At 35.9% G+C, this 12,153-nt stretch overlaps 1 non-coding gene across 1 annotated transcript; it reads left to right on the top strand.

Moving 5' to 3' along the window:
- Positions 1–11,512: 11,512 nt before the first annotated feature.
- LOC112746235 (small nucleolar RNA R71) lies at positions 11,513–11,620 on the top strand. Its single transcript, XR_003174129.1, has one exon. It is a non-coding gene; the product is annotated as a small nucleolar RNA R71 (small nucleolar RNA).
- Positions 11,621–12,153: the final 533 nt, after the last annotated feature.

Genomic DNA, 12,153 nt, shown 5'->3' with positions numbered 1-12,153 from the left:
GTTTCTTTAAGTATCTCTATACAAATGACGTTATTATATCTATTTTTTGTTTAAGAAATATTTTCTAGACTAAGGGAGAATGACTATATTAAAATTGGCAAAGAAGTGCGTGTTTATGACTAAATTGAAAACAACAACCTTTAATATGGGAAGCTAGAAATCACCTACGAATGATGGGTTGTCGGCTAAATTTTACCAACAATTTTGGTGTTTTAGGACCCGAATAATATTGATACGGTTAACCAAACTCTTATTTCTATAATCCCGAAAATATACTCTCCTAAAAATTTTAGTCATTTTAAGTCTATTAGTCTTTGGAATGTTTGTTACAAAATCATTACAAAGATTATTGCTGGTTATTTAAAATATTTTATGCCTAGTACCATATCCAACACTCAATCTAATTTTGTGACTTACAGGATAAGTGCAAATAACATTCTTGTAGCATAAAAGTTTATTAATTCCATGAGGAATAAGAAGGTTGAAAAAGGTTTTATAGCTATCAAAATTGACCTAAAAAAAACATATGACAGAGTTTGTTGAATGTGGCTCACTTTTTTTTGTCTTCCCTCTCTTCAATACAAAATGCCAAAAGTTTAATTAGAATCATATCTGATGATGAGCTATGATAACTAGAGAGTTTGTTTTCAATTCAATATGCAGTTTTCTTCTCTTAAATTAGGTAATTTAATATAAGAATAATTTAACTATGAAAAGTTGTGTATGAAAGTTGCATATGAGAGTACAATAATAATAATAATAATAATAATAATAATAATAATAATAATAATAATAATAATAATAATAATACGCGGTTGAATAATAGTTTTTCATTCTTATAATTTTTCAATTTGAACTAATCTGATCCTAATATATCGCTTTACATGTCAAGTAGATGTTAGTTTAATTTATGAGAGATTTATTCAATAATTTTTTGTAGAATATAAAATTCTTACCAGAGATTTGAGTATATAATTATTATAATCTCATTCATCTTTTCTAATTTTCTGTCTTCAATTATCTTTATCTTTTTAAATCAATTGGTTCAACCTTCTTAGTCTTGAAAAATGAATTCATGTTAGTATAGGGGGGTTATATCTAATTTGTTTCAATTGCTGAAAATATGGTTATAATAAGGTGAATGTTTGCCTAAAGAAAAATCATGAAAAATTATATAAAGAGGATGCGATTATAGGTGTTGGTAATTAGAATCCTATGAATGGAGCCAATAACAACTGAAGGCCAAAAAAAGAAAGAATAAATAGAATGCGAAGAATTTGGATCAAAAGAAGATAAAGAATCTAGATCAGCATTCACACATGGTGCCATTAATTCTATTCCATAGAATATGTTTAATGGCACCAGCAGCTTTCACAAGACGCAAAATCAGAATACTATCCCTAAATCAAAGGAAGAAAATCAGGAGAGGTAAAACAGACTGAAAAGAAAGAAAATTTTTCCATCATATTTGAGATTTTAAATGTCATAAATGATGAGGAAGAAAAACAGTCTCAGCCTAAAGAGGAATCGCAGTCCAAAGTTAATATTCAACAGGCCAAGACTTCAAGAGCAAAAAAGAAGGAAATCTAAAAAAATATTATAACAAATTAAAAATAATAATGCAAATAACAATCAAATTCTGAAACCGAAAAATTTTACTAGCATTAAAATTTTCAAAGAGAAAGAAGTTGACATTACCAAAGTACAATCACTATTTCAGATCAAAGAAGGAAGTTTTAAGTCAAAATTTCAAGAAAAAAAATGTCATGCTAGCTGCTAATCAAAAAACCAACGAGTATCAGAAAAAAAATGTGAAGAATACAAAGAATATTGAAGTTAGTTTAGCAGATTAAACCAAGAAATATACAAAAACAACCAGCATGATAGGATGTACATTCTAATGGATGGCAGTTTAGATAAAAGAGGAGAATATTATTAGAAAATTAGGCTTTGACTCTTGAAGTATTAGTGAGACGGAAGGTTTTTTTAGGAGAAATTTGGTGTCTATGGATAAAAGATTCATGGAATATCAGGACCCTCGTTATGTATAAATAGTTTATTCATACGGCAATAAAGTGAAAAAGTCAAATCCCTTGAAATTTTACAGCAATTTATAGCATCTCCCAAGTGGAAAATAGAAATTTGTTATGAAACAACATTGAAGAGATTTATCTCAACATCAATGGGTCTTGGTGTTTGAGAGGCGATTTTAACTCTATCCTTTCTCTTAATAATTCGGGGAATTCTCATAATCTCTCTCAAGATACTCAAAAGTTTGTTAATTGTTTAAATTGCTATGAATTAAAAGATTTAGACGTTTTAGGTCCTCCTTTTACCTGACAATGCTACGAAAAAATAGTAAAAAGAGACTTGATTGTTTTTTAAGTAATTTTGAATTTGCAAATAGATTCTTAGATGTTGGAATTACACATCTTCCTAAATTAAAATTGATCATCTTCCTATTTTGCTAGATTTTAGAGCTACTACTAACAACTAAGTGAAAAGACCTTTTAGATTTTTAGCACCTTGGTTCCTTTATAAAGAATTTAACAACCTGGTGAAAAATAGTTGGGATAAAAACAATAACTTCTTACAGAACATTGTCAATTTTATCAATAATATTAAAATGCGAAATAAAGAGGTCATCAGGAAAACCTTTAAAAAGAAGAAGCGAATCCTGAAAAGAATAGAAGGGATCAATACAAAGCTATCTTTAAGACAAAATTTCTTTCTTAAAGACCTCCAAAAAGAGCTTTGGAAAGAGCATGAGTTTATAGCTATCCAAGAAGAGATGCATTGGCAACAGATGTCCCAATGCAATATCATCAACTTCGAATATAGGAATATGAAATATTTTTATCAAAAAATCAATAGAAAACACGAGAGGAACAGAGTCATGGAAATCAAGTCTAAAGATGTGGCTTGGGTGGATGATATAGATACGCTGAAAGATTGGGGAGTCGGTTTCTTTAAAAATCTCTATACAAATGACGTTATTATATCTATTTTTTGTTTAATAAATATTTTCTAGACCAAGCGAGAATGACTATATTAAAATTGGTAAAGAAGTGCGTGTTTATGACTAAATTGAAAACAACAACCTTTAATATAGGAAGCTAGAAAGCACCTACGAATGATGGGTTGTCGGCTAAATTTTACCAACAATTTTGGTGTTTTAGAACCCGAATAACATTGATACGGTTAACCAAACTCTTATTTCTATAATTCCGAAAATACACTCTCCTAAAAATTTTAGTCATTTTAGGTCTATTAATCTTTGGAATGTTTGTTACAAAATCATTACTAAGATTATTGCTGGTCATTTAAAATATTTTATGCCTAGTACCATATCGAACACTCAATCTAATTTTGTGACTTACAGGATAAGTGCAAATAACATTCTTGTAGCATAAAAGTTTATTAATTCCGTGAGGAATAAGAAGGTTGAAAAAGGTTTTATAGCTATCAAAATTGACCTAGAAAAAGCATATGACAGAGTTTGTTGAATGTGGCTCACTTTTTTTTGTCTTCCCTCTCTTCAATTCAAAATACCAAAAGTTTAATTAGAATCATATCTGAAGATGAGCTATGATAACTAGAGAGTTTGTTTTCAATTCAATATGCAGTTTTCTTCTTTTAATTTAGATAATTTAATATAAGAATAATTTTACTATGAAAAGTTGTGTATGAAAGTTGCATATGAGAATAATAATAATAATAATAATAATAATAATAATAATAATAATAATAATAATAATAATAATAATAAGCGGTTGAATAATAGTTTTTCATTCTTATAATTTTTCAATTTGAACTAATCTGATCCTAATATATCGCTTTACATGTCAAGTAGATGTTAGTTTAATTTATGAGAGATTTATTCAATAATTTTTTGTAGAATATAAAATTCTTACCAGAGATTTGAGTATATAATTATTATTATCTCATTCATCTTTTCTAATTTTCTGACTTCAATTATCTTTATCTTTTTAAATCAATTGGTTCAACCTTCTCAGTCTTGAAAAAAGAATTCATGTTAATATACGATGGGGTTATATCTAATTTGTTTCAATTGCTGAAAATATGGTTATAATAAGGTGAATGTTTGCCTAAAGAAAAATCATGAAAACTTATATAAAGTGGATGCGATTATAGGTGTTGGTAATTAGAATCCTATGAATGGACCCAATAACAACCGAAGGCCAAAAAAAGAAAGAATAAATAGAATGCGAAGAATTTGGTCAATAGAAGATAAAGAATCTAGATTAGCATTCACACATGGTGCCATTAATTCTATTAATGATAATTCTATTCCATAGAATATGCTTAATGGCACCAGCAGCTTTCACAAGACGCAAAATCAAAATACTATCCCTGAATCAAAGGAAGAAAATCAGGAGAGGTAAAACAGACTGAAAAGAAAGAAAATTATTCCATCATATTTGAGATTTTAAATGTCATAAATGATGAGGAAGGAAAACAGTCTCAGCCTAAAGAGGAATCGCAGTCCAAAGTTAATATTCAACAGGTCAAGACTTCAAGAGCAAAAAAGAAGGAAATCTAAAAAAATATTCTAACAAATTAAAAATAATAATACAAATAACAATCAAAATGTGAAACCAAAAAATTTTACTAGCATTAAAATTTTCAAAGAGAAAGAAGTTGACATTACCAAAGTACAATCACTATTTCAGATCAAAGAAGGAAGTTTTAAGTCAAAATTTCAAGAAAAAAATGTCATGCTAGCTGCTAATCAAAAAACCAATGAGTATCAGGAAAAAATGTGAAGAATACAAAGAATATTGAAGTTAGTTTAGCATATTAAACCAATAAATATACAAAAACAACCAGCATGATGGGATGTGTAACACCCTAACTACCAAAGCTCGCACTTCCGGCTGCGCGACTCTGATAGTTCGGACATTACGACGACACTTATATTAATTAATACTAAAATATGAGCCTGTTTGAAACTTTAAACCACAGTACCGCTCCCAAAAAGTACTTTTGTTCGATAACATACAACGTACGTCCATACATACCATACAACTTACAGAAAATCATAAAGAGTACATCCATATATATACACATACATATATATAAATAATATTACAGACATTAACCAATACAATTCCTATCCCTCTTACAGATTATATCAAGATAAAGGCGATGGTACAATAAACCATAACTAAAACAATATAGAGCATCACAACAACAATTAAATAAACTCTTCGTGACTTCTGCGCCCATATCCTGAAAGGGGAAAAATGTAGGGGGTGAGAACATCATCCTCGAAAGGGTTCTCAGTAGAGGATTTTTGGGAATTACTGTAATAGGATACGTGAAGATAACTGCACCAGTGATTAATAACCGTCTTATGCCTCTTTTCAAAAACAACGGTTTACAATAAAAGTAAAGTCGGAAATCTTTTCTGAAAGAGGAACCGTTCAATTTTCAAAACATCAAAAGCCTTTCAAAAAGGTTTATCTAAACTGAATCAAAATAGCCTTTCATATTTTATTCCAAACCAGAAACACAAAACCAAAATCAACCATTGGTTCATCTCATTCCAACCACAGCCCTAGGCCCAAACAATCCAACCAACAACCAATCACCACAATCCGACAGAGTCCCAGATGCAAACACAGATAGGAAGTTCAAGCACAAACAAACAGTTATTACAAGTAGAACAGTTAGCAATTAATCACATAGGCAAACCAAGTATAATATGCACACCCAACAAATGTCACACAAATGCATATGATGCATGCCTGTCCCTAGTGGCTGATGATATCATTTGTCGGTTATAGAGCCAACCCGACAAGTCCTGGTAGCTAACCATTGGACTGTCCCTCTGTCGTGCATCCCCAACTCGAGTTATACTCATCATAAACTTGATCATAATCATGATCCATATCCATCACCATCACTGGTGAATATTTATGGGGGCGAGCTCATCCGGGCCTTTCACAGTGCCCGGCCACACTTACGACATAGGATCAACAGAGTATCAAGTCTCAACCTGGAGCACGTGGTGGCTAGCCACTGCTACTACCCAGGGAAACTCGTATCTCAGATAGTGGAAGTGCAAAATCACAATTATCAATATCTCAGCATATATGCATTCATTCTCAGCCATGGATCAACATCCATCTTAGCCATCCGGCTCACGGTTCAATCCAGAACCAGCCAATATTGATAAATCATACACAGCCATTTCGACTCACGGTTCAATCCAGAACCAGCCAATATTCATAAATCATACACAGCCATTCCGGCTCACGATAAAACAGCACTTCCACATTCAAAATCATCAAATTCATGAAATCGGCATTTAAGCCATAAATCACTTTCTCAATTCATTTCACTTTGAAATCAAGTTTCAACTCTTTTCAGCCTTGGCTTTAAAGATCTCATTTCTCAAATCATCTCAGGCTCATAAGCCACTTTTACTCAAGGTAAATTCTCCTTTTAAAAACAATGCCACTCTCGGCATCCTCTTTCCAAAACTTCCATAATCATGGTAAGTTAAAAGCCTCTTTGAGATATTCAAAATCACCCATCCAACAATGGAATTTTATAATAAAAGTTTCTCGGCAGAGTCCCAAGTCTTTAGGGGAGAATAACATAACTCATTTCGCCAAATTCATTTAAAATCATTAAAACATTGGCTTTCCGATTTGAGTAATAAAATAGGATCTAAGCCAAACCGAGTCACGTAATCATTTACTTCTTTCAAAGCTATTTCCTTTACCTAGGTAAAACCAGCTTCAACCCCCATGATAAATTCTAAAGCATTTCGACTGTTCAAAATTGTTTTAGTCTTGCAAAAGTTCAGAATTCAAGGAGCACTTAAAACCTTTCTCAAACATTTCAAAATGAAACTTGTCAATAGACATTCAGGTTCTTTCAAAGCCATTGAAACTTCTTTAATTGAAACCCCCAAGTCAAATTCAAAGGCATAAACCCTTTTCACGTTCAAACAGCTTTACAACACAAGTTTCACCTAAATAACTTTCTCTTGAAAAAGATACAATGCCTTTCTTAAGAAGCAAGACTAAATTACAATTTCCCCTTTTACTAACTCATTTCAAAAGCATGAATCATCCTTTTCTTGATAATTCAAATAAAATAGTAGAAGTCTTTAACTCATCATTCTCCAAACAACATTTCAATAAAGACTCAGATTTTATAGAAATTTCGGCAGCACCTCCCCTAAAACTTGGACTTTGCCACCCGGTTCGGGTCCCAACTAAACCGTTCCACAATCCTTTTCAACAGCCCAAAATCCAAAATCAGTTCAAGGCAAGCCAAATCCAACAACCATCTCAATTCCATATTCCAAGAAAACTGTTTCAAAAATCAAATCATTATCAGCCGAATAAACTCATTTCTAAAGTTTCAAAGAAACGGTTCAGCAATAGTCATTTATCAAACCAGATCATTAAAGCAAGCCAGGCTGAATTCAAGAGTGTATTCTATTTTTTCACATTCTAAAGAAAATCCATTCAACTCAAATCGATTTCCAACGAATTAAACTCGATCTCAAAGCTTTAAAAGAATCAATTTCAAAAGCATTTCGTTTCACAGGGCCACACAACAGTCGAGTTAAACCAACACCCATAATCATACAAAACAACCAAACAATACATAGGACTGATACAATCACCAAATACACATCCTCACATCAGTACCCATATGTAATAATTCCAATATACAAAATATAGTTTTCGGAAAGCGCCCCTACCTCAAAACGCAAACCATAACCCAAGGAATGAATCCACCTTAGTGATGGTGGCGTTTCCTTCTTAAGGAACCAATGATGTCCTTGAGCTCTTCTATGTCTCTTCCTTGTCTTTATTGCTCCTCCCTCATTGCCTTTTGATCTTCTCTTATTTCATGCGGCATGATGGAGTGCTCTTGATGTTCCACCCTTAGTTGTCCCATATTGGAACTCAATTCTCCTAGGGAGGTGTTGATTTGCTCCCAATAGTTTTGTGGAGGAAAGTGCATTTGAGGCATCTCAGGGATCTCATGGAAGTGAGCTTCTTGCGCCTCTTGAGCTCCATGACTGGGCTCTCTTGCTTGCTCCATCTTTTTCTTAGTGATGGGCTTGTCCTCTTTGATGAGGATATCTCCCTCTATGTCAATCCCAGCTGAATTGCATAGGTGGCAGATGAGGTGAGGAAAGGCTAGCCTTGCCATGGTGGAGGACTTGTCAGCCACCTTGTAGAGTTCTTGAGGTATAATCTCATGAACTTCCACCTCTTCTCCAATCATGATGCTATGGATCATGATGGCCCGGTCTATAGTAACTTCAGACCGGTTGCTAGTGGGAATGATTGAGCATTGAATAAACTCCAACCATCCTCTAGCTACAGGCTTGAGGTCCAATCTTCTTAGTTGAACCGGCTTGCCTTTGGAGTCAACCTTCCATTGAGCTCCTTCTACACATATGTCCATAAGGACTTGGTTCAACCTTTGATCAAAGTTGACTCTTCTTGTGTAGGGGCGTGCGTTCTCTTCCATGTATGGCAAGTTGAACGCCAACCTCACATTTTCCGGACTAAAATCTAAGTATTTCCCCCGAACCATTGTAACATAGTTCTTTGGATCCGGGTTCTTACTTTGATCATGGTTCTTGGTGATCCATGCATTGGCATAGAACTCTTGAACCATTAGGATGCCGACTTGTTGGATGGGATTTGTTAGAACTTCCCAACCTCTTCTTTGAATTTCATGTCGGATCTCTGGATACTCATTTCTTTTGAGTTTAAAAGGGACCTCAGGGATCACCTTCTTCTTGGCCACAACATCATAGAAGTGGTCTTGATGGGCTTTGGAGATGAATCTTTCCATCTCCCATGACTCGGATGTGGAAGCTTTTGTCTTCCCTTTCCCTCTTCTAGAGGATTCTCCGGTCTTGGGTGCCATCAATGGTAATGGAAAAACAAAAAAGCTATGCTTTTACCACACCAAACTTAGAATATTGCTCGTCCTCGAGCAATAAACAAAAGAATAGAAGAAGAAGAAGAAGAAATATGGAGAGGGAGAGGGAGATGTGGTTTCGGCCAAGGAGAGTGTAGAGGGGTTTGTTGTGTGAATTTGATGAGGAATGGAGGTCTTTATATAGGGAAGGGAGGGGGGTATTGGTTCGGCCATATGGGTGGGTTTGGGTGGGAAATTGGTTTTGAATTTTGAAGGTAGGTGGAGTTTTATGAGGTAGGTTTATGGGGAAGAGTGGGTGGATGTGAGTGGTGAAGGTTTAATGGGGAAGAGAGATTGAGGTGATTGGTGAAGGGCTTTTAGGGAAGAGTGTTTATGGGGTTGTGTGAAAGAGAGTGGTGAGAAGAGGTGAGTGGAGGTAGGTGGGGATTCTGTGGGGTCCACAGATCCTGAGGTGTTCAAGGATTTACATCCCTGCACCCCTTAGGCATGTAAAAATGCCTTTGTATCCAACTCTGGGCGTTCAGCGCCAGGTTGGTGGCCATTTTGGGCGTTCAGCGCCCCTTTGTTGCCATTTCTGGCGTTGAACGCCAAAACCATGCTTGTTCTGGGCGTTCAGCGCCAGGATGCTGCCCATTTGGGCGTTCAGCGCCAGAACCATGCTCTGTTCTGGCGTTGAACGCCAAGCAGATGCTTCCTCCAGGGTGTGATTTTTCTTCTGCTGTTTTTGATTCCGTTTTCAATTTTTCTATTTATTTTTTGACTCCACATGATCATGAACCTAAGAAAATATGAAAAACAATAAAAATAAGAATTAGATAAACATTGGGTTGCCTCCCAACAAGCGCTTCTTTAATGTCAATAGCTTGACAGTGGGCTCTCATGGAGCCTCACATATGTGCAGAGCTTTGTTGAAACTCTCCAACACCAAACTTAGAGTTTGGATATGGGAGTTTCAACACCAAACTTAGAGTTTGGTTGTGGCCTCCCAACACCAAACTTAGAGTTTGACTGTGGGGGCTCTGGTTGACTCTGCTTTGAGAGAAGCTTTTCATGCTTCCTCTCCATGGTTGCAGAGGGAGATCCTTGAGTTTTGAATACAAGGGAGTTCTCATTCCATTGAAGGACTATTTCACCTCTGTCAACATCAATCACAGCTCTTGCTGTGGCCAGGAAAGGTGATGGATTCATCCTCTTCCTTTCCAGTATCCAGGACTATGAAATCAGTAGGTATGTAAAGGCTCTCAACCTTTACTAATACATCTTCTACTTGTCCATAAGCCTGTCTTCTTGAGCTGTCTGCCATCTCTAGTGAGATTTTAGCAGCTTGCACCCTATAGATTCCCAGTTTCTCTATTACAGAGAGGGGCATGAGGTTTATTCCTGAACCAAGGTCACACAGAGCCTTAAAGATCATGGTGCCTATGGTACAGGGTATTATGAACTTTCCAGGATCCTGTCTCTTCTGAGGCAATGTCAGTTGATCCAGATCACTTAGTTCATTGATGAACAAGGGAGGTTCAACTTCCCAAGTATTAATGCCAAATAATTTGGCATTCAGCTTCATGATTGCACCAAGAAACTTGGCAGTTTGCTCTTCAGTGACATCCTCATTCTCTTCAGAAGAGGAATACTCATCAGAGCTCATGAAGGGCATAAGGAGGTTCAATGGAAGCTCTATGGTCTCTAGATGAGCCTCAGAGTCCTTTGATTCCCCAGAGGGAAGCTCCTTATTGATCACTGGACGTCCCAGGAGGTCTTCCTCCTTGGGATTCACGTCCTCTCCTCTCCTCACAGGTTCGGCCATGGCGCTTATGTCAGTGGCCTTGCACTCTCCTTTTGGGTTCTCTTCTGTATTGCTTGGGAGAGTACTAGGAGGGATTTCAGTGATCCTTTTACTCAGCTGGCCCACTTGTGCTTCCAGATTTCTAATGGAAGACCTTGTTTCATTCATGAAACTTACAGTGGCCTTAGATAGATCAGAGACTAGATTTGCTAAATTAGAAGCATTTTGTTCAGAGTTCTCTGTCTGTTGCTGAGTTGATGATGGAAAAGGCTTGCTATTGCTAAACCTGTTTCTTCCACCATTATTAAAGCCTTGTTGGGGCTTTTGATCCTTCCATGAGAAATTTGGATGATTTCTCCATGTTGAGTTATAGGTGTTTCCATAAGGTTCACCTAAATAATTTACCTCTGCTATTGCAGGGTTCTCAGGATCATAGGCTTCCTCTTCAGAAGATGCCTCTTGAGTACTGTTGGATGCAGCTTGCATTCCATGCAGACTCTGAGAAATCATATTGACTTGCTGAGTCAATATTTTGTTCTGAGCCAATATGGCATTCAGAGTATCAACCTCAAGAACTCCCTTCTTCATAGGCGTCCCATTGATTACAGGATTCCTTTCAGAAGTGTACATGAACTGGTTATTAGCAACCATGTCAATGAGTTCTTGAGCTTCTGCAGGCGTTTTCTTTAGGTGAATGGATCCACCTGCAGAAGTGTCCAGTGACATCTTTGATAGCTCAGATAAACCATCATAGAATATATCCAGGATGGTCCATTCTGAAAGCATGTCAGAAGGACACTTTTTGGTCAACTGTTTGTATCTTTCCCAAGCTTCATAGAGAGATTCACCTTCTTTCTGTCTGAAGGTTTGAACATCAGCTCTAAGCTTGCTCAGCTTTTGAGGAGGAAAGTACTTGGCTAAGAAAGCCGTGACCAGCTTATCCCAAGAGTTCAGTCTGTCTTTAGGTTGAGAATCCAACCATAATCTAGCTCTGTCTCTTACAGCAAAAGGGAAAAGCATGAGCCTGTGGACTTCAGGATCTACTCCATTAGTCTTTAACAGTATCACATATCTGCAAGAATTCAGTTAAGAACTGAAAAGGATCTTCAGATGGAAGTCCATGAAACTTGCAGTTCTGCTGCATCAGAGAAACTAATTGAGGTTTCAGCTCAAAGTTGTTTGCTCCAATGGCAGGAATGGAGATGCTTCTTCCATGTAAATTGGAATTAGGTGCAGTAAAGTCACCAAGCATCTTCCTTACATTATTATTATTTTCGGCTGCCATCTCCTTTTCCTGTTCGAAAATTTCTGAAAGGTTATCTCTGGATTGTTGTATTTTAGCTTCTCTTAATTTTCTCTTCAGAGTCCTTTCAGGTTCTGGATCTGCTTCCACAAGAATGCTTTTATCTTTGCTCCTGCTC

This window comes from Arachis hypogaea, chromosome 14, assembly GCF_003086295.3.
Source record: "Arachis hypogaea cultivar Tifrunner chromosome 14, arahy.Tifrunner.gnm2.J5K5, whole genome shotgun sequence".
Lineage (NCBI taxonomy): Eukaryota > Viridiplantae > Streptophyta > Magnoliopsida > Fabales > Fabaceae > Arachis > Arachis hypogaea.
This window is presented reverse-complemented; position numbering and strand designations above follow the sequence as displayed.